This window comes from Podarcis liolepis, assembly GCF_965112155.1.
Source record: "Podarcis liolepis genome assembly, chromosome: 4".
NCBI lineage: Eukaryota > Metazoa > Chordata > Lepidosauria > Squamata > Lacertidae > Podarcis > Podarcis liolepis.
Window position 1 is genome coordinate 56,185,892 of NC_139558.1, and position 27,309 is coordinate 56,213,200.

Here is a 27,309-nt window from a genome sequence, read left to right on the forward strand (position 1 = left end):
AAGAACGAGTAAGCAATGCTAGGTTGCTGCTTCTGAAATGAATGCAAAATGCATATAGGCTCACACATGCATAAATACATGCACAAGCATGCAAGTACACACACAGACACAACCACACCCCTTGCTTTGATTGTGTCTGCTTCAAAGCTCTTGCTCACTGTGCTACTGTTGTCTGTAAAATGCTTGCAGGGCAACAGGCCTGTGCAAAGAAATTTCCATGTAGAACTGCTAAAGATGCTGAAGATATATCTATCTATATGAAACTGTGGTGCCAAAAGTCAGGACTGCTTCTAATTTTGTAAACAGGATGGGAAATGCTGAAATGAGAATCTCTGACTAGAAACAAAGAGGAAAACATCCATTCTGGGTGAGGAAAAATTGCTAGTAAAGTCTAGTCCTTGTGATGAAATTCTTTCCTATTATAAAGTTCCATAAAAACACCAGATAAACCCAAGATTCTGTTGTGGATGAACTTTTCAGACGTCTGCAGGTAGAAACTGTTGGTTTATAAGTTAATGACACCATAGGGATGGGCAGATCTGTCAGTTTCACATTTTTCCTATCTGAACTCTTAAAAAAACAAACAAATTTTAGTCCTCCATAATTCCACATCAGCTTCCAGTTATTATTATTATTATTATTATTATTATTATTATTATTATTATTCTTCTCCTATTATACACACTTTTGTATGACTTTTTTCCTATTATACACTTTTCTGCAAAGCAGTTTCCTCCAATAGAATGCATTTGTGTGTGTTATGTTCACAAATATATTCATTTGTATCTTGCTTTAGCCCAGTATATGCATTTTTGTACACATTACCCTGCTGGAGAACTGACTGCATTGCAAAATCTGAAGAAGTGACTTTGAAAGGATGGCTGTGTTTACATCTGTGTATTGTGTCACAAAGTGTAATTTAGGTAGGTTCGCCTTTAAATGTGACTCATAGACTAGAATCATAGAAATGGAAGGAACCACGAGGGTCATCTAGTCCAACTGTGTGCAATGCAGGAACTATAAGCCCAACATGTGGCTTGAACCCATGAACCTGACACTAAGAGTCTCATGCTCTATTCCAGCTGTCCTCCTTCATCCCTCTCATCCTTCATCACTCTCAGTTTTGCTCATGGTGGTCATAAACATCAAGCAGTGTGTAAGCATTTCCATCTTCCATCTCCTCCATTTTCTTTTTTCATTATTATTAATTTATACTGATTGATCCTTTTGTCTTTATGGGAATACTGGTCCAACAATTTACTTTAGCAGAGTACAATGAATAAACCCATTTTTTTACATTCAATAAGGCAGGTCAAATTGCCCCATTATCCCTGCCTGAACATTTTACTTCAATATTAGCTCTCTGTCTTTTTAAGATGGCACATGTAAATGCAATAGATCCTGTTTATGTAAGGAAAAACTTAAGATATGAGAACACATCATTTTCTTCCATCTTTACTTGTATATCAGATATTACTAATGAAATAGCTTGTCATCAGACTGCTGTAATAACATAGCAAATTCAGCTGAATTTCTCTGTAGTCTGCATATATTTGGTGCTCAGGAGAATTTGCTTTTCTTTCTGCCCTTTAGAGTTGTTTGGTCTAGCTGGCATTGTGGGATGTCAGCACGTGTGAAGTGCTATATTTTAGAGTAAGCATTGGCAAAGATCACTTGATATTTTGCTGAAATTTCACGCAACCTTCCAGGAGCACCTCTTTGAAACTCATTGTAATAAATTACTAACATGGCTACTTGTAGGCATGTTGTATATCTAAGCAGATGGGTTCCATGTGTAGCTAAGGGAGACCATGGAGAGTAGCTTTGTATAAGTACCAGGAGACAGTACTTATAAAAGACACAGTGCTGTTAATGTGATTTGGAGGTATGAGTGTATCTGTAGCTCGCATTTATGTAATAAGTGTAACACAGCACTGTGTGTATTTTCAGGACCCCAAATTGTCTTTTCACACATTGCAGAGTTTACTTTTCTGAACACATTAAAAGTCGTCATATGTTGCCTTTGGAGGAGACAAAGTGCTTAAGTCCCCTAGTATCAAAGCATATTTTAAAAGTCTCTTTTCCCCCCTTTGCAGTTCAATCCTCTCCATGCTTATTTAGAATTAAGTCCCACTCATTTGAGCTTATTCCCAGAATGTGCATTCAGGACTGAAGTCTAAATGTACTCTCATAGGCATACACACAGAGAAGGCACAATCATTTCCCAATCTACTACCCTTCTGAGAAAAACCCCACCCCACCCTCCCACTATATATAAGGGTCTGGTGACTTCTGCTTCAGTGTATCTGAAGAAGTGTGCATGCACACGAAAGCTTATACCCAGAACAAACTGAGTTGGTCTCTAAGGTGCTACTGGACAATTTATTTATTTTTAAAATCTTTTTCCTGTTCACTAATTGCATAGCATGGTATGTTAACTATAACTTCTAAAATGGAACTTCAGATGAAAGTCCCTGATGGAAAAGTAATAAAAAGTCTTCATGATGATGCTTCTTGCTTGCCTGGCTGGACGACAAGAGAGGGTTGTGTGAGAGTGCAGGCAATGTAATATTCACATTCAAGTGGCCAGTAGACGCCAGAAGCTTTCCTAGATGGGAATGTGGCCCTCAGACTGAAAAAGACTACTCATCCCTGAAATAGATAAATGAAGGCAATAATTCTAAACCAGTTCCGGAATATTTACAAGGCAACTTATGGGCCAAAGTCCTTAGAAATAAAAATGTATTTGCATATTGATGCAAGGTCATTGGAGAGTTCTGGCTTAAAAGTACCATTTGTCACCAGTAGAGGCAGCAGTGAATCAACTATTACCAAAACTGTAGCGTTTACAATGACCCATCCAGCCTGAAAGACAGCGTAAGAGTGGCCAGATAGGTTGTAATGATCGAGGGGTTGCCTCAGTTGGCTGAAGCATCAAAAAAGGCACTGTAGGCCACAGTGGACACAATCCAAGAGCAATGCTTGGTCCCAGGGTAGCCCCTAAAGTATGCTTGTGATCTTTGAGGGGGAGTATGAGCCATCCACGTGAGGTCAATTGGCCTTTTGAGCATCTCAGTCTTGTCTGGACTGAGGTTGAACTCATTGATTTTTCATTCAAAGATGCCAACTTTGATATAAAAGAAAAGTGTCAGGGGGTGTTGTCCCACTCCCATTGCAACAAGTTGTGGTCATTTCCTTCCTTTTGCTACACCCGAACAACTTTTCCTGGGAAAAGAATTCTGTCATTTCCATTAGGAAGATGATTGACCGAAGCCAATTCCTCTCATGAGCCAAGTCAGGAAATCAGAATGACAACTTGATAGTGTTCATAGCGTGTCACAATTCATTCAGCTAAGATTTCCTGAAATGAATTAAACCAACAGGCTCCTTCCTAATCCAATTTGTAACCATAAATGGAAATGCAAGCTGAATAGTAAAAGCAGATTTTGAGACTGGTCGTACAGGTAGAACCCTTCAATTAAGTTATCTGCTGTTCATAAAGGTGTGTTCGGTTGTAAGCACATACTTATCCCCACTCCCAAATTAATCATGTGCTTAAACGCTTTGCAAACTGGTGCCTTGCTTTTGTATTTTGCAAAACATTGCCTTTCAACTGCAGCAGTTAGCATATGAAAGCCGCATTGAGGAGGATTAATTTAAACATGATCTGCTATAGCTGAAGAAAGTAGAAAAAGTACCCTTTGCAGGAGGCTAAGAACCCTCAAAACAATTTTCTGACAATGGCAGTTCCTCTTTTAGCTAGATCATATAATAACAAAACACCATATAGTAGTCTGACGGGAGGAAAAATGCAGTATTCACCAAGAGAAACTTTGCAAAAATATATTTGAAAGGCACACAACAAAAGAGGAACTGAGCGTTGAGTGCAGATAGGGATGGAATTTTTGGAAAATCTCAAACTTATTTCCACTATATTATGAGCAATCTTTACATATTATATTAATTATTATATGTATGACACTATATACATATCATAAGCCTCCACACCCCAAGTTTCTTAATGTAGCCAGCACATAAACCAATAAATCAACCATACTTATGATTGTATAAATATGAGTATGTATTGATGTATGTATATCTGTAAAGATGATGCAGAAATATAGTACATGAGGCCTGACTTTTTTATACATATTACAAGTGCAATATACTCTTTTTCGCATATTGTGCATAATTAATCATAATTTTGCTACACCTAATCATATGGGTTAAAAACAATTTGGTGGTCACTTGGCATGTAACAAAATAGTTTTAAATATATTGTAAGCCTAGCTGCCCCGTGAACTTTCTTGCTTTCAGCCTATATGATGCCATATACCAAAAATGAGGAATCTGTTGTTGGCTTACAGCTCCCGTAATCCCTGCCCATTGAGCACGCTGGCTGGGACTGATGGGAGGACCACAGTTTGCCCATTCCTGCTTTATGCATATTGCTGCTTGAGCTCCTTTGAGATTTCTGTCACATCTGTCTTTAGAGCTCCGTAACTTAAAAAATAAAATTAGCTGAAAAAAGTTGCAGCCAGTTAGTTAGAACGATGTAAAAATGAGAGAAAATCATATGGGAAAAAGATCTGTACCTGAGAGTTACAGTTCTCATTTCTTGTTCTTTACTTTCTAAATGTTACTCTGTTTTCTATAATGAATTGAACAGGAAACTCTACCCTTTCCTTTGAATGACTCATGATGTAATGTAGTTACAGATTAGGAGGGACACAATTTGACCAATGTGTTACAAGGCAATTTGCAAAGGCTTTGCCCAGTTCCTCACATTTGCCTTAGTGGAAATATCACACTACATCATTTGTGCTAAAATTAGAACATGCGTAGAGGGTTAGTGCAAGACACCACCTAACACATTTGTGGCTGTATCTTTGGTGTTTAGAACTTTATCTTTTCATTTTCTAGGAGCATGAATGCCTTAAAGTGTTTTGGCTCAATTGAAGTCAAGGGCTTAGAAAATTTCATGGTAACTGACTCAGGACTACATAATTAATGCATTTTGGTGGACAATAACTCCCCCTCCCCCAGACCTTTTACTAAAAGTTATCTGCAAAACATCCTGCAGACTTTTTTTTGTAGGACTAATTTAAAAGAACAAAGTTCCATGGGAAGCGGGATGGATTGTTAAACCACTTTGAGAATTGTAGCTTTGTGAGGGGAATAGGCCTCTCTTAATAACTTTCACCACCTTTAACAGACTACAGTTCCCAGGATTCTTTGAGGGAAACCATGGCTGTTTAAAGTACAGTGGTACCTTGGTTCTCAAATGCCTTGGTTCTCAAACAACTGGGAACCCAAACACTGCAAACCCGGAAGTAAGTGTTCTGGTTTGCAAACTTTTTTCAGAAACCGTGCTCCGTTTTGAGTGTTATACCAGTGTGGTGTAGTGGTTAAGAGCAGTGGACTCGTAATCTGGTGAACTGGGTTCGCGTCTCCGCTCCTCCACATGCAGCTGCTGGGTGACCTTGGGCCAGTCACACTTCTCTGAAGTCTCTCAGCCTCAATCACCTCACAGAATGTTTGTTGTGGGGGAGGAAGGGAAAGGAGAATGTTAGCCGCTTTGAGACTCCTTAGGGTAGTGATAAAGCGGGATATCAAATCCAAACTCCTCCTCCTCTTCTTCTTCTTCTTCTTCTTCAATTTGAGTGCCACACTTCCAATTTGAGTGCCACACTTCTGTTTTGAGTGTTACGCTTAGGTCTGTCTGTTTTTGCTATTTATTTTGTGTTTTTGTGGCTCTTTTTTGTTTTGTTTTTGTGACTGTGTGGAACCCAGTTCAGCTACTGATTGATTGTGTGACTGCAGTACATTGTTTATTGCTTTCATTTTAATGGTCTTGTATGACAGTAAAATCATGTGAAATTGCTGTTTTAGGGGTTGTTTTTAAAAGTCTGAAATGGATTAATCCATTTTGCATTACTTTCTATGGGAAAGCGTGCCTTGGTTTTGGAACACCTTGGTTTTGGAACGGACTTCTGGAATGGATTATGTTTGAGAACCAAGGTACCACTGTAGTATGATACTGCTTTAAATGTTTACTGCAGATGGGGCCAAACACTGCACTTATTTGGGTGTAAGCCCCATTGAATTCAATACGATTTACTTCTGAGTAAATATGGTTAGGAGACTCTCCAATACATAGATTTTCAAACTAAACATTGATGGACATGCAGTTCGAAGTGTTTGGCTCTTTTACATTGCATCTTTTTTGAAAAATGTAATGCATGAACAATGCAAAGTTATTTGAAGCGGATTGTATTTTCCCAAAGACATGCCAAACTCTTTCAAATAAAAGCCACAAGTACCATAATAATTAGTTTTTATCCGATTAAACAAACTGCAAAGAATGGATTGTATGTTTTGTTTCTGAAACCTTAACAGAAGAGAAGAACAAGAGGTATATCAGATTATATTTACTGGCTTCCATGCTAAAGTTTATGCACATTTTAAATTGCCTGTGTAATTACTTTTTCTGGATCATACTGAAGAACCACACGTTATTTACATCAGTGAAATTTGCTAACTGGGCAGATATTATCCCTTAATATGACCTTTGCTGGGTTTTTTTTGCAATATGATTATCTGCTATTCTCATGCTTTTTCACATTCCTCTATTTTCACTGCATAAATTTGGACTATTTCAATAATAATAATAGTAATAATAATAATAATAATAATAATAATAATAATAATAATAATTTTATTTTTATTTATATCCTGCCCTCCCCAGCCAAACCAGGCTCAGGGTGGCTAACATCAAAATATAAATACATTAAAACATAAAATCCAGCGATTGACTGAAATACAGCTTAAAATCAGATTTCATTGAAGGACATGGTGCCCCAAAGACCACTGAAAAAGTTTAACCACAAGACTAATTCAAATTTTGAATAGAAATGGGAATGAAGAATGCTATCCTATTCCACCTCTCAAATCACCTATCCTAACACCTATCCTAACACTTGCATACGCTCCCACCACAGGCCAGATTATAATGGCCATGTAGCCCATGAACCACCTTACTATCACAAAACAAAGAGTATCAGACTAGTTTCTCTTTAAGCCTCTGTGATTCTACATGCCAGCAGTCAACCAATGGCAGAGAGTCATAAGAACACCCTCAGGGTTCCTTCCCACTCTACAATTCTATAATTAGAAGAGCCTACTGGATCAGGCCAATGGCCCATTTAGTTCAACATCCTGTTCTCATAGTGGCCAACCAGATGCCTCTGGGAATTCCAGAACTCCAGAAGAAAGCTGCTTAGCAACTTAACAAGTGAAGATCACTTGTTCCTTTTGGAACAACAAGGGCATGGTGTGAAGTGGTGTTCCAACTATCCAGTATTGACCATTGCTGCTTCTTCATCGTCCCTTTCTATCCCAGCCTGATATCCACAGATCTGCCACTGCCTCCAGCTTCGCTGCCTGACTTATACATCTGTATTATGTCCTCTTTCCCTCATCTTTTTTCCTAAGCTAACCCCCTCCACCGATGGTCTAACTGTTCTTCACATAGGAGTTGCTCCATCCCCTTTTGCTTGCTCTTTCCTGCGCCTTTTTCAGCTCTACACATATGGCAAACTTCATTCACCTGAGTAGATCAGAAATTACTTTCAGGCCCAATCTGTGCACAAATCAAAGTATGGGCCTGAAGTGCTCTGCTTTTCTGTGTTCTATTTCTAGAGTGTGGCAGCAGGATGTTAGACACAAAATACAAAATGTTGATTAGGGCAGCTGATTCAAGGTTACTTAACCAGCTATTTGTGTGAATGTGGCCTTGGAAACAGTAGCAGTGTCCTTTTGCTGAAACTTCTATTGAAACGGGGATTTATATGCAGAATCAAATCAGGTGCATTATCTGTTATTTCCTTTAACAAGCCATTTATTTTACATTGTAGCCATGGCAATACTTGGCAAGAGCGCTGTTATAGTGAATGTGTTTATTGAATTATCCTTGTGGTTTCATAACAGTTCAGTTTCTAGAATATGCAGTTTTACAGGAAGGAAAGTTGGGCCCAGGGAGGATAAATGAAAACTGCAATATGTGATCATGTCAACAGATGAAGGAACACTCTGAATAATTGAGGTAACAGCTGAAAAATAGGTCCGTGAAGGTGTTTGGAGTTTGTCCCAACACATTCCGATGGGGTGGGGTTAGAAGTGCAGCATATGCTTCCTTCTTAAGTTTAGTCTTACATTCAATTCATTATCAAGGAGGCATAGCTGTTTCAAGGCATGACCCTGAATGACATAACTATTGATATGCTCAGTGATCATGTCTGAACGTAAATTGTGAATGTTAACATTCACACTAAAGGACATTTAATAAAATCACAGATGCGCTTTAAAATAAAGATTTAAAAGAAGAAGAAAAAGACTGACAAAATTCATTTTAATTTATTTGTCACTAGTAAACGCTCCTCCTTTGAGGAGCTTCTTGGGTTTTCCCATTCTGTCTTCACAACCACCTAGGAAACTAAGTAAGGCTTGTTTATGGGAAGTTTATGGTTAAAGACAACATAGTAAAGAAAGAGAACTTATAGTGGATTTCTCAGCTGAAAGGAAAGGGCGTCAGCAACCTGGTATCCTCGAGAAGATTTGGACTACAGGCCCCATCAGCCCCAAACCAGAGGTCCCAGTGTGGCAAAGGCTGATTTAGAAGAAGTACATACCAGCAAGCTGAATGCTGGTTCAGCTGTTATTCTTAACCCGCTCTCCCCGCTCATTTCAGAGAGGCTGCCTGCTTTTAATTTTCACTTAAAAAGCCATGGGTACATATCCACATATATCTTTTGCTGTAATAAATTTATCAATAGAAATAGTAATGTTATCCTTTTTTTAAAAGTACAAAATTGCTCCAGAATTTGCAGAGGACAGTGAGGTTAATTGGGGACATCACAGAGCAGTATCCAATGAATGCTGTCCACAGATAGGATCAGTTGCAAACATGCAGAACTTATTTTTTTCACACAGCTGATGTCAAGAAGAGCATTTCCAAATCATGCCCCCCACTGCTTTTAAAGTGTCATGTCAGTCTGACCTCTCACAGAGAGTTTTCTAATCCGGAGAAAAGAGCATAAGTGAAACTGAAGTCTAAATGTGGCTGACTCTAGCTTACCTGATACAACCACTAGCTTTCCCATCTCTGTGGGGAGTGGGGATGCTGATCATTTTACCAAACATCAGTGCCTGACATGTGGTAAAATTCTGAGCACCACTGGCTTCAGAAGTCCAATCTGTCCAAGGTGTAAGGACTCATTCTGGAGTGCTTTGGTGATTTGTATGAGTTTCATTACTGAACTAACTGCCATGGATTCTGTCTGACCCACATGGTATACTTGAGTCACTGGACCAATTTACCTCTGAATGATGTGGAATCCAAGCAGACCAGTCAAACCCCATGGGACCAATCACTTTACATGATGGGGAAGTTTTGTACCATCTCTTCCACATTGTGCCAGTAAAACATGTGCCTGGTCAAATGGGATCAGTGGGAGAGCATCAGCCTACCATCATTATGGGTTGTTGAGAACTTGATTGTGTTGAAATAGATAGCGCAGATCCAAAAACAACAGTAAAAGAAGCCATGTTTATCACCACCTACAGCATAGGGTTCTTGGAGGGTCATGTTTTCATCAAACCCTTTCGTTAATGCTTTGAGAAATGTAACTCAAAGTAGCTCATTGTCAGATGGCGCAGAGTTTTGCTCTTAGAACCTTTATGCATGAGAATGGGTCACAAGATTCTGGTTGTAAAGCCATAAAGAAGATTTTAGACACTTATGTTATTACACCACAGTCATCACTTCTCTGACTGTAAATTTTAAATGCTCAAGGATCAGACCTTTCTCCTTCCTTCCTGGCCGCTCCAAAGATTCTCATTATTTTCAGCTGTCACCACAGTGTCCAAACCCTTTTAAATCCAGGGTAGATCAGATAATTCTGATAGCTGCAGTATGATGCATATCCTGTTTCAAATCATAACTCTGCTCCAGAGGAAACAGGATAAGTGAAAATGAGGTCTAAATGTGATTGCCTTTTTTATACATGTGTTCTTCCAAATAAGTACTCTCTGACTGAGGGTGCCTCACACTTCTACATTTGTATCTATAGGTGGTGTTGGCCAAACTTGTTTCTACTGCATGTCTTCACGTTTTCAGAGAAAGATGATCACGGAAGAAAATTAATTATTAACATTAAATAAAAAAATGAATTTTGTTTCATATTGAATAGCAGCCAACTTAACTGAAACTTTGATCCCCTATTGCTCAGTTATTGATTATTCTATTTAACGTATATGCTTTCTTTACCTGCTCTTCTCCATAAGGTTTGAGAGGGAGTTAAAACAATGTAACATAAAGTTATCAATGTGTGCTAAGTCTCTACCTGTACTCATTGTACACATATGACTGCATATCATCTGATCCATCCACAGTAATTATTAAGTTTGCAGATGATACTACCATAATGGGCCTAATTGCAGGTGGAGATGAAACAGCGTACTGGGGGGGAGGTTCAAAAAGTATCTACATGGTGCTTAGAGAATAACTTGCACCTAAATATTAGTAAGACAAAGGAGATGGTGTTGGACTTCTGGAGGAAGAGAGGGGAACCTGCCCCACTGTATATTGGGGGGCGGGCTGTGTGGAGAGAGTCTCCTCCTTTAGATTCCTGGGAGTTTACCTTAGTGAGGACCTCACTTGGAAAATCAACATAATTCAGGTGGTCAGAAAGGCCCAACAGAGACTCCATTTCCTCAGGGTCTTGTGAAAGAGTAATGTAAAACACAGTTGATAAACTCCTTTTACTGGTCCACAATAGAAAGTCTCCTTTCATATTGTATCACAGTGTGGTATGCTGGCTTGACAGCCACGGACAGAAAGTCTCTACAGCACATGATATCATGGGCTGTCCCTTGAGTCTGCTAGATGACATCGCAAGGGATCGTTGCCTTAGGAGAGCGAGAAAAATTCTCAGGGATGACTCACACCCCGGCCATCACCTCTTTAATCTTCTACCCTCGGGCAGGAGATATAGAAGTGTAATCAGCCGTACCAACAGGCTAAAAAATAGCTTCTATCCGTGGGCTGTTAGGCTGTTGAACGGAAAATAACATAGTGCAACTGACTTGCAAGGTGGTGTGTTGAGCGATAAGCACACAGAGTTCAATGTGATTGAGTGTTTGGGTGGGGGGAGGGAGGCTTGTTTAATTCCATTGTACACAGGTTGTACATTGACAATAAAGGTATTCTTATTATTAATTTTATCAAAACAATGACCCCCATCATTAGAATTATAAAAACAGAACAGAACAGAACAGGATAAATTCAGCAAAATAACTAGGTCCCACACAACAAAATACCTTGAACTGCCAAAGGCCAGGGTATAGAGGTGTGTTCTCAGTGTATGTAGAAAGCTATACAAAGAAGATGCTAAACACACCTATGTAGGGACAGAGTTCCACAATTTATGGGCTAACATAGAGAAACGCCCTGCTGGGATGTCATTCCCCACACTTCTGAGAGTGGGAATAACATAGTAACTGGACCTGGGAAGGGGTTAATTTCCTTCATGAATGTAAATTATCCAATGGATGATTAAATCACAGGTCCAAGGTCAGCCAAGGCAGTTGCTACGGTAATATCCCACTGCTCCAATGATATATTTGTGATTAATGTATGCATCTGAACTTGTATGTATCTGCCTAAATCTGTATCTGCAAAAACCTACAAGCTGTATATAACTATGTCCAGAACTATTTTACTGAGGCTTGTCTTTTGCAACAATAAACCATATGGACCTAAAGCTGTTTCCATGGGGTGACTGGTACTGGAAGCAACTTCCACTGCGTTTGTATCGTACCTGAGATTCCCAATAGGTTATGGGTTCAGCTACCCAGCTACCATATCCCAGCTACAAGAAGTCAGGAAGCAGTAAATTGGTGGATGTCTGGACAGACACCAGCAGAGATGCAGGCTGGAGTTGAACCAGTAAGTTTGTCTTGACTGATTCTTGGGAAGCAGATGCTTGTGAGTGCAATATGGATGATTTTGGATGACTCCTAGCTGATTCCAAGCTGACTCGCGGAAAATGAGGCGGAATGGCTGGCACAGCAGTAAGTTAAACTGCAAACCACGCCCCCTCCAAGCTGCCCGGTTAGGTACTTACCTGTGGGCGTGGTGCGCCAGCCAGGTGAGTGGGGCAGGGGGCGTAACGCGCCCTGCGTGATGCAGAAATCGTGTCCCGCCCACAACACCTCCCCTCTTGGATGAGGAGAGGCTTACTGTTCCTATGAATGAATGTATGATATATGCAATTAAGTAGCTGAGAAGTGAATATTTTTAGTTGTGGTGGTTTTGCTCTTCTAGAAGCAGTCCCTCATAAACAGTAATGTCTAAAGTTTTCAACCAAGTTTTTCAGAAATTTCAATTTTATTTCTTAATCTACAAAACAGATTTGGAGAAATTAATTTTCTGTCCACCTCTTACATCAAGGCAACAGCCAGCATTTCTCCCTCTTCTTTCAGCTTCAGAAAGAATCCCTCTAACAGCAGATCAGGGACAACAATAAATTAGATTTACCTTTGCTATTTTGAAACAAAACCTAGAGCTTTTATTGACCTATACTAAATTTAGATGTACTTAGGAAAAAATTGCTGTGCGTAAACTGAGTGAAAGAAACTAAAATGAGACAATGAACACAAAGTTACAAATGAGTTGTTTCCAGTCTGAATTTCCAGTCTGGTTTCCCTTCTCTGACACTTCCTTGATATTGAAAATGTATCCTTGGAAACAGAATCCTCTTATTTGTCCAGGCATAGCATGACCTGTGGCTCCTAAAAGCTGTGAGCACGTGACAGCAGCCACAGCCCAGGAAATGGCTTCGACTGGCTGGCTAAACCAGGTGAGGGTAGCTGATGGGTCCCAAACTCTCAGCAAGTTAGGGACTTGCCCTGTATATAAATACAGGTTCTGGAGGATTGAGTGGACAAGACCAATAGTGGGTCCAACAGCCAAGAAGGCACTTACTGGATATGCTGTATAGGATAATGAGGGGCAGATGGGGCCCGTCAACCTGGGAAGATAGCTTATCTAGGAGAAGGAGAACTCTGATCCCAAACCTTGGCTGTCTTATGGCTATACTCATTCATGAGTAAGTCTGTGGGAGTAAACCCTGAGATAAAATTCATACCCTCTGTTTAGTGGGATATCTTTGGGAAAAGAAAAGGTTAAAGGGTGAACCCTACACAAATCTGGAGTGAAGTCCCCATGACAGTTAGCTGGCATCTTATATACCTCCTTCTGGCAAATCCTGCTGCCAAGCTGGTGCCAAATGAATTGCTCTGCTTTCCTTTGGACTACATCAGTGAAGCTGAGAGTGGGGTCATGTCATCTGGGAAGCCCAGATGACACACTGTCCAAGCTTGTGCTCTGGAGAGTTTACTTTGGTGCTCCTAATGCAGCAAAAACAACACAGGAGGCAGCAGTTATGAGTCACCAATTTCTACATCCACAGCAGGCACTGTGATTCTCCAGTGGTTTGACTCCCCCCGAGGCACACTCTATTGTGTCTTGAGGCAGATGGATGCTAACAACAAGCATCTCAATGAAATGAACAAATATAGAAATGCTTTATACCTTGCTGAAGATGCACCTTTGGGCATTTGACTCCTGAGATCTGTGTTTTTGGGACCCACTTCTATTCCTGTGATTATAATTGTCTATTGATATTTGCTTACTTTTCAGGTAAGCAGGTCCAGATGGAAAAATGGGCAACCAGAGGACTTTGCCCAGGAAATCCTTATGGACACACATAAGATTTTATTGATTTATTGATTGTATATCCCCCCCCCCACCACCAAGGAGACCAATCACCTGAAGCAAACAAATGCCATTGCTATTTGGAGCTGTGCAATGATTTCATAGAATCATAGAGTTGGAATAGACCACAAGGGCCATCGAGTCCAACCCCCTGCCAAGCATAATCAGACTAAAATATTTTTGAAAGATGGAAAGGACTGTAGGGGTTGGACTAGATGACTGTTGTGGTCCCTTCCAACTCTACAATATTAGATGATTTTATTATGCTTTTTTCAGGCACCGTTTTATGCAAGTCATTTAGCCAAAGTAGGGGGAGAAATGCATTTACTCATTGCACTTACGTTAAACCAATGCTTAGAAAAGGAAAGAAACATGTTGATGTCCAGATTTCTGACTGATTCTAGATTTCTCCTGAATATTTTTCAGCATGGCAATGTGTTGATATGGATTGCAGCCCAGGTTTTTTTCTTCTGGTAAATTTTCCTTTCTTGCCGTAAATAGTATAACTGATGAGATGCAGACATCAGTTTTGAAATTGTTCCACACCTCTCCACTCTCTGTGAGTCTTTTTGTGGTGCTTGCCAAGACTATATATTATGTAAGAGATCTCAGTCTTCAATTAACTGTGCCAGTACAGAATTGCCCCTGGCTCTCTTGGTTATGGATAATAATAATATAGCGTACCTGTAGTAGTTTAGAGTCACTGACAACCCTAGGTTGAGGCACAACACCTAAAGTAAAGGCAGAGCAAATGACAGAATGGGGAAGAATTATCTGAAAGAGCCTTAAGTAACAATTGTGCTCCAAGGTTAGTTATGCAGATTTCTGTTTTCTGAGTAATAACATATATTTTAGCACAATATCTTTAAATGTTTCCAGACAGAGGGTGGAATTCAAAGTAGCATTAAGGAGATTGCTCCATCAGTGCTTGTCTGAGGTAACACTCTCCTCGCTCTTCCTCCTTCACACTGTTCTGGGGTTCTATTGACCCCCCAAGCCATTTGATGGGGAACATGAAAGAAGGAGATGGAGGAAGCCCCATTGCAGTAGCCGGGCTCCTAGTGCTAGCTCCTGCTAGTGCAACTAATTCAGTAAATCTGGCTTTTAGGTTACAGATATTGTTTTTGAAGTGCATACCCCAGCAGGGGGCCCACCAGTATCAGTTGGTGGGGTAGCAAAGGTGGGTCAGCATGAAGGTGGATGGTGACTTTTTGCTTTCATCTTGTTTCAGCTTGATTTATAATTTGCTCCAGCTAACAGAGCCATTTCCCGAAATTCAGAAAATAGCTTGCCTGTTCTCAAGCCCTTTTGGGACCCCGTTATACTTCTGGTAACGTCTGGTAACGTCATTGGGAATACAAAGGCATCAGGATTATCCACAGGTAGGCCCAGATTTAGATGAAGAGAGGCCCTAGGCTACTCCACTTGTGAGGCCCCTCCCCATCTCCCACCCTCACAACTAGAAGAAAATGGAAGAGTGTTTTAAACAAAATTGAGTGAAGCCAAGGAGGATGACGGGTATTCAAAATTTTGCAATTCACAATTTCTCTGTTTTGGTTTGTTTGTTTAAGACAAAGATAATGCTTTGAATTTGGGTCATCTTTCTTGGTTGTTTCTTGCAAATGTTTTATGTTTTTGTCCTTCATTCAGATCTAAAACCCTCTCTTGTTTCTGAGAGTGAGGAGGGGGAATTAAATTTCCAGATCTCTCTCTCTCTCTCTCTCTCTCTCTCTCTCTCTCTGCCATGACTATAGGGTGTGTGTAATGTTCCCAGTCTGCAATGTGATCATATGTATGTCCATAGCATCAGCAGCACATACACCAACACGAAAGCTAGGTGTAAATTCTCAAACAAACAAACATTTTCCCCAACATTCACTGAGAAAGTTCTTAAAACTACACTGATTCTCAGCCAAGAGAGTGGTGTCCCTGTCTATATACCCATTCTATGTCAAACCTATGTTTGCTGCCATGAATGTGTGGAATGGCCCTGGGATCTGCAAGTCCCATGTAAATTTGCTAATCCAGATGACATATCAGGTGCTAGTAGGTCAGTGGAGAGAGAATGAATGCAAGTAGGTACCTCTGCCTTGAAGGATTTCCCCTTCTTACTTAAGAGCAACAGTGCTAAATCATGCATTAAGAAAGCTGCCATCTGGGTACCGCCTTAAACTAACAAACCCCGTGGATATAAAGAAAAGAGGGAATATTGTATGTCAAACATGCAGACACATAATATCAATGAAAACATGCTTTTGGAATGTGGCATTTATGTAACTTGCTCCCGGTGAGTTAGATCCTGGGTTCCTATTAAACTGAGCTTTCTGGGTGATTCTGAACCATATGGCACATCACAGACCTGTTATTGCTCAATCTCGGGTGGCTGAGTGTACAAAGGGCAGGGACTTAATCAACGCGAGCTTATGACCCGCACTTACTGGGAATTCCTCGTTCATGGGGAAGAATTGCAATCCCCGATCCCCATCACGAATGGGGTTCAACGGGTTACCCGCACCTGTCGGCATAGGGTAGACACACGCTGAGCCAGTCAGTGTAGCGCGTGTGCAGCCCCGGACATCTAAGGGCATCACAGACCTGTTATTGCTCAATCTCGGGTGGCTGAGTGTACAAAGGGCAGGGACATATGGCACATGTTAGTGATGGCCAGAAGACCTCACCATTGCTGCTTAGCTGCCATCATGCTAGAAACAATGTTTCTTATTTATGGGTGGCATTTGCCTTCTAGAATCCACAATATTCTGGGGCTGAAGTATATACAGAAAGGGGAAGAGTAGGAAATGAGAAATGGGGAAGTTGGCTTCTACCTGCACCCTATCAAGAATTTGTAACTACATAGGCTCTGTTTCGGAAGAAGACTTCTACAGCAATGAACTACAAAAACATCACATACAGTGGTACCTCGGGTTAAGTACTTAATTTGTTCCGGAGATCCGTTCTTAACCTGAAACTGTTCTTAACCTGAAGCACCACTTTAGCTAATGGGGCCTCCTGCTGCTGCCGTGCCGCCGGAGCACGATGTCTGTTCTCATCCTGAAGCAAAGTTCTTAATCCGAGGTACTATTTCTGGGTTAGCAGAGTCTGTAACCTGAAGCGTCTGTAACCTGAAGCATATGTAACCCGAGGTACCACTGTACTTTAGGACTCTCTATTTTGGTGGAAATGCATCCATGCTTCCATAATGGATTTCCTGCCTAGCAAAACTCTTCTGAATTTGTGTGTGTGTTTGTTAAAAGAATAGATTCAGTTTTAAAGTGCAAATGGAAATTCCTTCTATTCTAAGTATATTTGGATAGCTGTGAATCAGGCTGTTGCCTGTAAACCTCCTTTAAATAACAAAGAAAAATAACTCGATTTGCTTATTTGCTATTCTCTGATAATATGTTTTGGATTATCCTTGCCTTTTTAGCAGCAAAGTTAAATTAAAGGAATGTAACTGCAGAAAGCATGAATTGATATCTTTTGTTGTACAAGTCAGATGAAGCTGAATAAAAAGCTTTAAACAATAGGTATCAGATTGACTTGAAGACTGCAATGTCGTTACTTATTTTTCAAACTGTTATTTCTTAAAAATCGAATTTTTACATAACTTTGCAAGTACAATTAGAAAAAGAGACTCCCCCCCCAGTAACGTAGCAGAGAAAATACATTATGCCACAGATGAACATGTGTATTTGGTGGGTGCCAGATATCTTCGCTGCCATTAGAAAAGGTGCAGTGTCCTTACTGAGTTTGGGTATCAAATGTTCATGATAGCAAGAAGTGTGAGACATCTTTTGAGTTTGCTACACCAAGTACTTGGAATCAATTACTAGTGGTCTGGCTTCATCCCATCTGCATTTTTGACTTCGTTCCAAATCCATTGCTCAGCCTAGCAGCCTTTGAACTATTCCAGGCTTTAGGTAGTGTTAAATCTTAGATTTGAAGTCAGCAAAACCAAATTTTTACAAAAACCACATTTGAATCTACACATAAGCCACTAACGTTAAATCACCCTTCTAACGGTCTATTTCATTTATGTAGTTTCAGCAAATGGTGGCAAAAGTATCTCAAAGAGCTTTAGGAGAGCAGAAACCATCAATATAGCTTCCCATTACAGTGGCAAAATCTTCAATTTTAACAGAGTGCTATTTTAAATTCGAATCAGTTTTGATAAACCTAACATAATATAACCAGTGTGACCAAAGACATATTAAACATGTTATGTTATGGACAGAATGATCTATTGGCAACATTTAGTCTTATGAAAGCTGTTGATCTGATTTACATAATTATATGGCTGGTGCTTTTTCAAGCTGTTACTAGTGAACTCACATCATGTGATGATAGAAAGAAGCCACTTGAGGCCATTGCCATACCATGCATGTGTCTTTACATGCAATACTTGAGGGAAAGAGATGTCCCTTTTTGTGATGACTCATCTCTCTTTTCTCATGAGGATTGTGGTAAAAAGAAAGAAAGAAAGAGGGGTAGAGTGGAGGAAGCAAGTTCAAAAAGAGAAAAGTACAAATGAGGCTTGTGTCCTAACCAATTCCAAGAAGTTTCTAGGGAGCTGAATGTTTTCTGAAAATGTGATGACGTCTGAAAACTAGGGACACAATTCTCTGGGAAGCTGCCCTTGTGTTATTCTCAGAGAATTGTACTTTTACTGCAACGACATATCTACATAGCAGCTTCAACCAGTTTATTTATTTTAGTCAAGATATTTACAACTTGCCCTGTGATCTCAGGACAGGGCACACAAACAATTAAAATGACAATGACAGTTTTTAAAAATAAAATAAAATAAAATCCAGAGCAGAGAAAACCGTGAAATGCAATCAGCAATCAATAAAGTTGTAAGATCAACAATTTCTGAACACTTGAGCAAATAACCAGGACTTAACCTGGTGTCAAAATGAAAGCAAAGTTGATGCCAGACAGATCTCAGAGGGGACACAACGAATGTTCACATGGTTTGAGGGAGATGTCCTTAACTATAAATGGAGTAATCATCTTGAAAAATCAGATTTGCACCTGTATGTGTATAGCTACATGTCTGAAAGAAAGTGAATGCTCTTGGACCAGCATTACTCCTGGATGAACAGATTGTTGCTGCGACAAAGAGTGCCCTTTACCAGATAAAACTGCTGCATCCATTCTTTGCGGACAGATCTAGCCTCTTGTCTTTCATTCCCATATTAACCTTGTGGGTTAATTACTGGAATGGGTCGTCCTTGAAAATAGTTGGGAAGTCTCAACTAGTGCAGAATTTGCTGCTTACCTCAACATGGATTGTTCATGGAGAGAACCTATTAAACCAGGGGGTCAGCAAACCTTTTCGGCAGGGGGCTGGTCCACTGTCCCTCAGACCTTGTGGGCGGGGGTGGACTTTATTTTGAACAAAAAAGAAGAAGAAAAAGAATGAATTCCTATGCCCCACAAATAACCCAGAGATGCATTTTAAATAAAAACACACTTTCTACTCATGTAAAAACATGCTGATTCCCAGAATTTGTTCATTCCCCCCCCCAAAAAAAATATATTCCGGCCCCCACAAGGTCTGAGGGACAGTGGACCAGTCCCCTGCTGAAAAAATTTGCTGACCCCTACACTAGTCCATGGACCACACACCAACCTTCCCATTGCTCAGATTTATATGGACTGATAAGACTTTTTTTATGTACAGTACTTGAGTGTGTGTGTGTGTGTGTGTGTGTGTATGTGTGTGTATTGCAACACAAGCACAACATTAAAAAAAGAAAACTTAAAAAGAAAATCCAAAAACAAGTACGAAACAAATAATGAACATATAACCATATTTTCTTCTTTTCTTCTAGTTGACTTCCTTCGTCCACAATGTGGGTCTGCTTTCATATTTAGTAAACTATTTCCTTCTCACTTCATTTCTCCCCCTTTTCTTTTTATTTTAAACCTTTACAGCATAATTTGTTTTGCAAAAGTTAATCAAAACAAGTCCAGGTATTAATCTGAGAACACTGCTTTTTAAGATAATCTCTACATTTTCCCCATTCTTTTCGATTTTTATTCAGTACTTGAATGTTTCTTTACTGGGAGCTTATTTTTAGTTAGTTCAGACATTTCCCTTTACACTGTTGGGCTGAATTTTGTTTTGTTTATTGTTTGACTACTGTTTTAATACTGCCATGTTTTATTGTACATTGCCACCTTATCCTTTTTGACAGAAAGGTAGTGAATACATTTTATAAAGCAAAAAAGAAAAAAAGAAAAAAGAATGAAAGAAAGAAGTCATGCCAAACTACATGTTCGGGAGGAATGCGACTGAAAGAGAAGAAACCTGCAGACTGAATGGCATTGCTTCCTTGGCTTGTGTAGCCTGCCCAGTTTGTACTAGTTCCTGTTGTGGTCTCCATCTGCTATGCTTAGTGGGTCTGAAGTTTTAGCATACATTTCATTTAATCCAATATTTATTTTGGATCATTTATTTATACAGCCATCCGTCTTGAAACCTAGAGCTGGGGTATGAATTAATATGAAAATTAATACAAAATAACTGAAATGGAAAGCTCCCTGCTACACTAAATATGGAATATTTGTAAGACTTTCATGGACCTTACTTAAATGTGTGGCCTGTAAAAAGAAGATGGAAATTACTCAAAACATTTCAAACTGACTGACAATCTATGTTTCCCTTGGCTGTTCATGGCATCTTGGGATATGGTGGAAACCGTTCTTTCCTTCTCTCCGCCTCTCTTCCTCCTCCTCCTTCCTGTCAAATTGTAAATAATATGTGAAACAATTTAGTGTTGACTTAGTGCTTCTAATTACTTCGCCACATTCCCTATGAACAAGAGAGATCTCTTACAGCTTACACACCTACCTGAGAGTAAGTCTTATTGTACCCAAATGGACTTATTTCTGAGTAGGCAGGCAAAGGATTATGCTGTTGAAGTTCCACTAATACTAATGGCAGAGCACTTACTTAAACCTTTCCCACTGAAGTTGATAGGATGTACTTAACTTTGCCTGGATCCTGATTGTGGCTTGGTGTGGCGATCACACAGGGTCCCCGGACATTTGACGGTCTATTGATCCCTGTGCCACCACTGTGATCGCTTCCCCGCTGCCACCAACCCGTTTCTCTCGGGTACACACTGAGTCCAGACAGTTGTTAACATTAAACCAAATAAACAAGTTTATTTTATAAGCATTAACAAGTTTATGGTTTCAGATAATTTTTCTTGTCAGTTTCTTAATCTTAGTTTCTTTACCGGCCTATACTTTCCTAATACCTTCTTACAGATTATCCCAACTGTTTAACTGACTCCTCTTAACAGATTCTCTCACTCTCTCACATCAAACTAGCCCAACCCACAGACTTATCCTACCTCTCCCTTCTCTAACTCCAGACTGACCTCTTAACAACTCCTACTCTAACTCTAACTCTATCTCCTCCCTTTGGGTTCCTATTGGTTAATCATTTTACACTTAGTTAACCCTTTCCTTATGACCCAGTGTGATGTCACACACCTAGGAGGGCAAACGCCACACTTGGAAACAAGCATCACTGATTTCAATGTAACATTTTCCTCCATTAAGAAACTGGGGTTTAATATGATTGTAAGGTTCAGTTTCATTCAATTAAAATGATTACAATTATAACAAATAAGAACATTTTATATCTATAATATCCATCAAAGGAGATTCTTTTGTATAATGTTGATTCCAATGAAGAATAAAGCTCAATGGAAGAATTAGTTCAATAGTTTTCCAAACCTTTGCAGTCAATATAAGGTGCTTCTGTAAACAGATTAATGGACAAAATTTGTATATTACTCTGAACCTGATGTTTTACATATCCCAGAGCCATTGTCATTGGGGTCAGTTACAGCTGGCAACTAGCTATTCCTTTAATAATTACTTGAATTTCTCTCTGGAATTCTGGAATTAAACAACAGCCTCAGTTTAACCCTCTTACGCCTCCAACACATATCTGGTGCTGTGATAGGAAGGTAATATAGGCTGTGCTACTCTGGAAGGACGTGGGTGGCACTGTGGTCTAAACCACAGAACCTAGGGCTTGCTGATCAGAAGGTCGGCGGTTCAAATCCCTGCGAAGGGGTGAGCTTCCATTGCTCAGTCCCTGCCCCTGCCAACCTAGCAGTTCGAAAGCACGTCAAAGTGCAAGTAGATAAATAGGTACCGCTGTGGCGGGAAGGTAAACGGCATTTCCGTGCGCTGCTCTGGTTCGCCAGAAGCGGCTTAGTCATGTTGGCCACATGACCCAGAAAAACTGTCTGAAGACAAACGCTGGCTCCCTCAGCCAGTAAAGTGAGATGAGCGCCGCAACACCAGAGTTGTGAATGACTGGACCTAATGGTCAGGGGTCCTTTTACCTCTTACCCTGGAAGACAGGTTTTTATGCTACCCATACATCTTCAAATTTAATAAATAATAATAAAATAATTTTCATTTAAAACATTGGACTTATTTTTATGTAAAAATGAGTATGGATGGGCATACCAGCATTAACAATTGAATTTTGCTCTATCCTGTCCTAGTCTCCAAGACTTGCTTGTTTTATGTAAAGTTGAGTAACTACCTCTACTCTTTTGTTGCCTGTTTTATATTAAGAATAAAGCATTTCATATTTTTCCTTGTCATTGGGGATGGATGGATCTGCCCATTTTGGTACTCTCAAAATATTCAGTCTTCATTTTGGTTTTGCAGCAAGCTGTTTTGTTACCGGAGCAACTCAGCTCAGGCAATCAGTGTCAGAGACTTCGAGTATAATGGGACATAAATTATAATTGTTAGGGTTACTATTATCATTGTCCCATTCCTGCATAGGGCACTACACATATATATTAGAAATGTCCTATTTTTCTAAGCTCAAACATTTCCCCATGGATTATACTTTTCAGCGTGAATGGGTCATGAACTGTAAACAAAAAAAAGAGAGAAGTCATAACTCAGGTTAATACTAAACCATGTCAAATGAGAGTTATTGTATAAATTTGGTGCAATTTGTCTGTTTACTTGGGGGATTACTTCCTTTCATTATGTGGGCATTAAAATGCTGAGGGGCTGAGTCATCAGGGAGTTGAAACAGGTTTTGAAAAGTGATCTCCTGCCATTGACGTACATGCAAGGTAAGAAAAGTTTTATTTCATTGTAACAGCAGACTTTAATGTGATGGACAGAAAGGAAATCCAGTAAGTCAGCAGAGTGCATTAAATGTAAGATTTGGCCTTATAATCACCATCATATCCTAAGCTGAATATCTCCTGCTTCTGGGAAGCCAGTTATTTCAATTACGACCTGAATGCTATAATTCTGATAAATATTTTTAAATGGTTCCATTTTTTCCTCTCCTCCTACTCAGGTTAGAAACAATGGTATTATGGGGAAGCTATGACCAAGCCAAAAAGCAGGTGTTTCTAAATAAGAATTACATGTGGCATTAGATTGTGCCATGGAACAGACATTGCAACTCATGGACCATTTCCTCTGAGCGAAGTTTCATGGGATCATTATCTCCAAGTAAGTGATTCACACGATTGCAGCCATTCACTGCTCTAGGAGAAGCAGCACTTTGTGACCCACCTAGAGAACTTAAAATATAATATGCAAGAGACATGGAAAGAGAAGAGTTTCCACATGGTGCCATTATAAACATTCTATACTATGTTTTTTAATTATGCTTTTTAAAAGCTACCATGAATTTCTTGCTAGCTTTGCAGAAATTGATAGGAGAACAAGAATTTTCAACTTAGTTTCCCCCCCTGTTTCATGATATATAGTATTCATTTTTATTTTTAGTTTATTTATTAAAATATTTATATATCACTGTTTATAAGAATGAGAGAAGTTTACAACAATTGTACATAAAACCATACAATAAAAACCATGCCAAAAGTTCAAATTAGAAATCAGCTATTATGCAAAGATAATTTTAGTATATAAACATCTATGCAGGCATGATGCTTTTCTTGTTATCAACAAATCACAATATATATTTACAACCAGTGGAAGGGGGAAATGGTTTAAACTTTCTGCTGTGACCTTTGATGCACCATGGTACATCAGCACAATTTACCTTGAGGAGTGCCATTATAGTTTTGTATGCATTGAGATTATTTGGCAAAGCTGCTGGTTTCTAATTTAAGCAAAGTTGAAAACCCCCCAACATTATGTAAAATAAAATCCAAAGACAAATGAAGAATACCCAGCAATATTTATTTACTCATTATATTTATGAAGCCACCCTTAGGGAACCCAGGGTGATATACAATTTATACATGAACAAAACAACAAATAAACCATTACCACAATAATTTAAAAGCACAATGCCACAGATTAAATAAAATCTGATCAGTAGCAGTCCTAAAAATCTTCACTTTACACTCAGACTCCTTCTCTAAATGTCAGTGTAAATATTTGTTTACTTAAGCATAAACGGTCCCTCAAAATCAGTTGACTTTTCATTCTCTCAAAAGTTATTGAGGGTCAGATATGGATTTTTTTTTTGACATTTTTTAGTAGTAGTATCACAGTATTATTTTTTTGCACCAGCCTAATACCGTATATATCGAGAAATTATTTTAAATAGCCATTGGACCATTGAGTCATTTGAGTATAGCATTAATCCATCCTGGAATACCTAGGCAGAGCTGGCACTTCCCAGAGATGCCCAGACCCTGGAAGTAGGTGACAACATCATGGCCAACCATTAAGTCTTGGATAGCCAAATATTCTGCTGTGAGCTTCATGATACAAATTATATTAAAAATACTCCTAAGAAGGGGCTGCATAGTCTGAAACATGTGTTGGAAATATACTTTTAAAAGATAGCAAACAGTCTTGATTTAGAATGAAGTTATATTTTGGATTTGCTGTGGTAACAGCTGTTTTCAGTGTCAATTGCCACAGTAGCGTCAACTCTTTGTGTTGTCAACTAAGATAATTTTCTTTTGTCCTAAGTGGAGTTTGTTGTACATGATCAAAGGCCATGTGGAATCAAATATGGGAAACAAACCCACCCGGTTCTTTGATCACATAAATGCATCCTGAAGACCAGGATTTGCTGGCGGAAGAGGCTGACTGGGGAACTAGGGATGAGACCTTTGCAACAAATGAAGTGCTAGAAGGGCATAAAACTGGAATCATGGCATAACCTGTTTTCTCATCCTTTGAACCAGTGAAAATAGCAAAGTACAGTTAATGCTATGATTTACAGAGCATCTCACCCATTGAGAAACCATGTGCTGATATATAACAGGAAAAGGGGGGGGGGGAAGGAATTGCATGTCATTCCTTTTTAGAATGATTTTTAATGAGAATGGAAAACTGAATGCTTTAATTTGCTTGTTGCTTGTTACACTCTTTAAACTGCAACCCATGCTGTATTTTTAGCCAGGGCACTAGCTAAAGGCAAGTAAGGAGAACACAAATATGATTAGTAGGAAAGAATACACAATGTTCCCCGCAATTAAGGATAACGTCTAATTCTGAGTGTTTTGAAATCAGATTGGGACTGGTGAAGAGATGATTGCTGACTCAGACAGCATGTTCCATTTGCATGAGTACTGGATGGATCTGGATTTACAATATTACCTACATTTACTTAGGACTTAAGAAAATAAACTTATTTCCTGTTACCTGTGATGATGATGCTTTTAAATGGGTTTTTTAACTCTGTGCATTTTATTTCTTGTTGAATTTATGTATTTTTATTGCTTTGTTCTTTGTATTTTAATATATTTTCATTGGACTGTGATTTAAAATTGTTACAAGCTACCCTGAGTGGTGTATGGGTACAGGGAAGGTAGTATTGAAACATCTTCCAATTGTTGATGAATTATCTTGCAATATGTGCTATATTTCATTAGGTAAACTTTTCTGATGTTGTGAATCACTAGGAGCATGGCTTGCCAGGGCAAAGCAACAACCAAAGAAACTGATGTTGCAGCCCTAGAAAGTGTGCCTGTAAATTGTGGCTGGAAAGTGTAAAGCAAGACTGTTCTCTGCTTTGTGCCAAAATGGGGAGTTACTATTCATCACAATTGCCTTCTGATTTTTTAAAAGATAGAAACATGCTGTTGCTTCTCTTAATATAACAACAACAACAACAATTCTTGTATAACGACAACCCCTTGAAAGAAGAATGATTACTGCCTGTGCCTTAATACAAATAATACCTGTCAATTCTAGCCAGAATGTCTCTGTCTACAGAGAATTGCAGGATGTTAAAATAATCTGTCTTCCTAATGTATATAAGTATGGGATGAATGCTTTGGTTTACATCTACATTTGCTGAATAGAGGGAAAGGTGACAACCTGAGCCATCTTCATTACATGGAAAGTGCTTTTAGCACATTGTTTTCATACCTGTCCCATCATCGTTCTTAAGAACCATTCCATTCTCTGTAGTAGATAGGTAGCCGTGTTGGTCTGCCATAGTCAAAATAAAAAAATTCCTTCCTGTAGCACCTTAAAGACCAACTAAGTTAGTTCTTGGTATAAGCTTTCGTGTGCATGCACACGAAAGCTTATACCAAGAACTAACTTAGTTGGTCTTTAAGGTGCTACAGGAAGGAATTTTTTTATTTATTCCATTCTCTGTGTCTCTTCCATTCTGTGAATATCATTGTGTTCTTTATACTTTTATCCTACCATGAAAGTTTCATTACTGCACAAAAACCAACCTTTTTTGAACAATTTGTTGAACCCTGAAACTGGCACAGAAACATCAGCTTCTAGTCATAGGGGAAGGAACTAAGAATGGCTGCCTATTTGGATCATTGCTGAGGACACATGACACCATCAGTTTCCTACAACAAAGGGAGTTTCTATGTATTGATTTAGATTAATTTGTTTGCACTTCATTAGTCACCTTGAACACATTAAAGGATATAAATTAAGTGAACTAACAGGCAAACAGCATAAACGTACAGGCTCTGTGGTAGTACATATAAACATCATCAACATTTTTGGTTTTGCTCTTTGGTGTCCTTAAACAGCATTTGTGCATGAATGAAAATAATCATGGGAAGTCGCCAACATGTGAGAACATACAAACTATATCAGGCAAACAAGATGGCAAGTTTATGCAAAAAAAGAAAATTAGACAGTTTATCAGTGTCTGGAACTAAGAGTATGCTGTTATTATTGGTCAGTACTCATAATTGCATTATTCTTTAAAAAAAATCTTCTTTTGTGTTGTATGTTCATATCTTTATTCATATAACCTGAAATTATTAAAACATTTAGAAAAATAAAATAATCCTGGTCCATCAGTCAGCATGAACACACATGCTGGTTTTTCAGATCCCTTTTCTCGTGGCTTCTTTTCTATTGGAAATGTTCATTTTAAATAGGTCTCTGGAATGTAATTTAGAGGGCTAAGCAAGAATTTTTTTAAAAAAACAAAACAAAAGCTTGTCATAGCTTCAAGCTTCATACATTTAATCAAAAACACCCTAATTCTTTTA

At 39.0% G+C, this 27,309-nt stretch overlaps 1 long non-coding RNA gene across 1 annotated transcript; it reads left to right on the forward strand.

The window, feature by feature from the left end:
- Positions 1 to 14,578: 14,578 nt before the first annotated feature.
- On the forward strand, positions 14,579 to 26,240 carry LOC310704852. Its single transcript, XR_014525067.1, has 4 exons — positions 14,579 to 14,645; positions 15,069 to 15,219; positions 23,202 to 23,359; positions 25,346 to 26,240. It is a non-coding gene; the product is annotated as an uncharacterized lncRNA (long non-coding RNA).
- Positions 26,241 to 27,309: the final 1,069 nt, after the last annotated feature.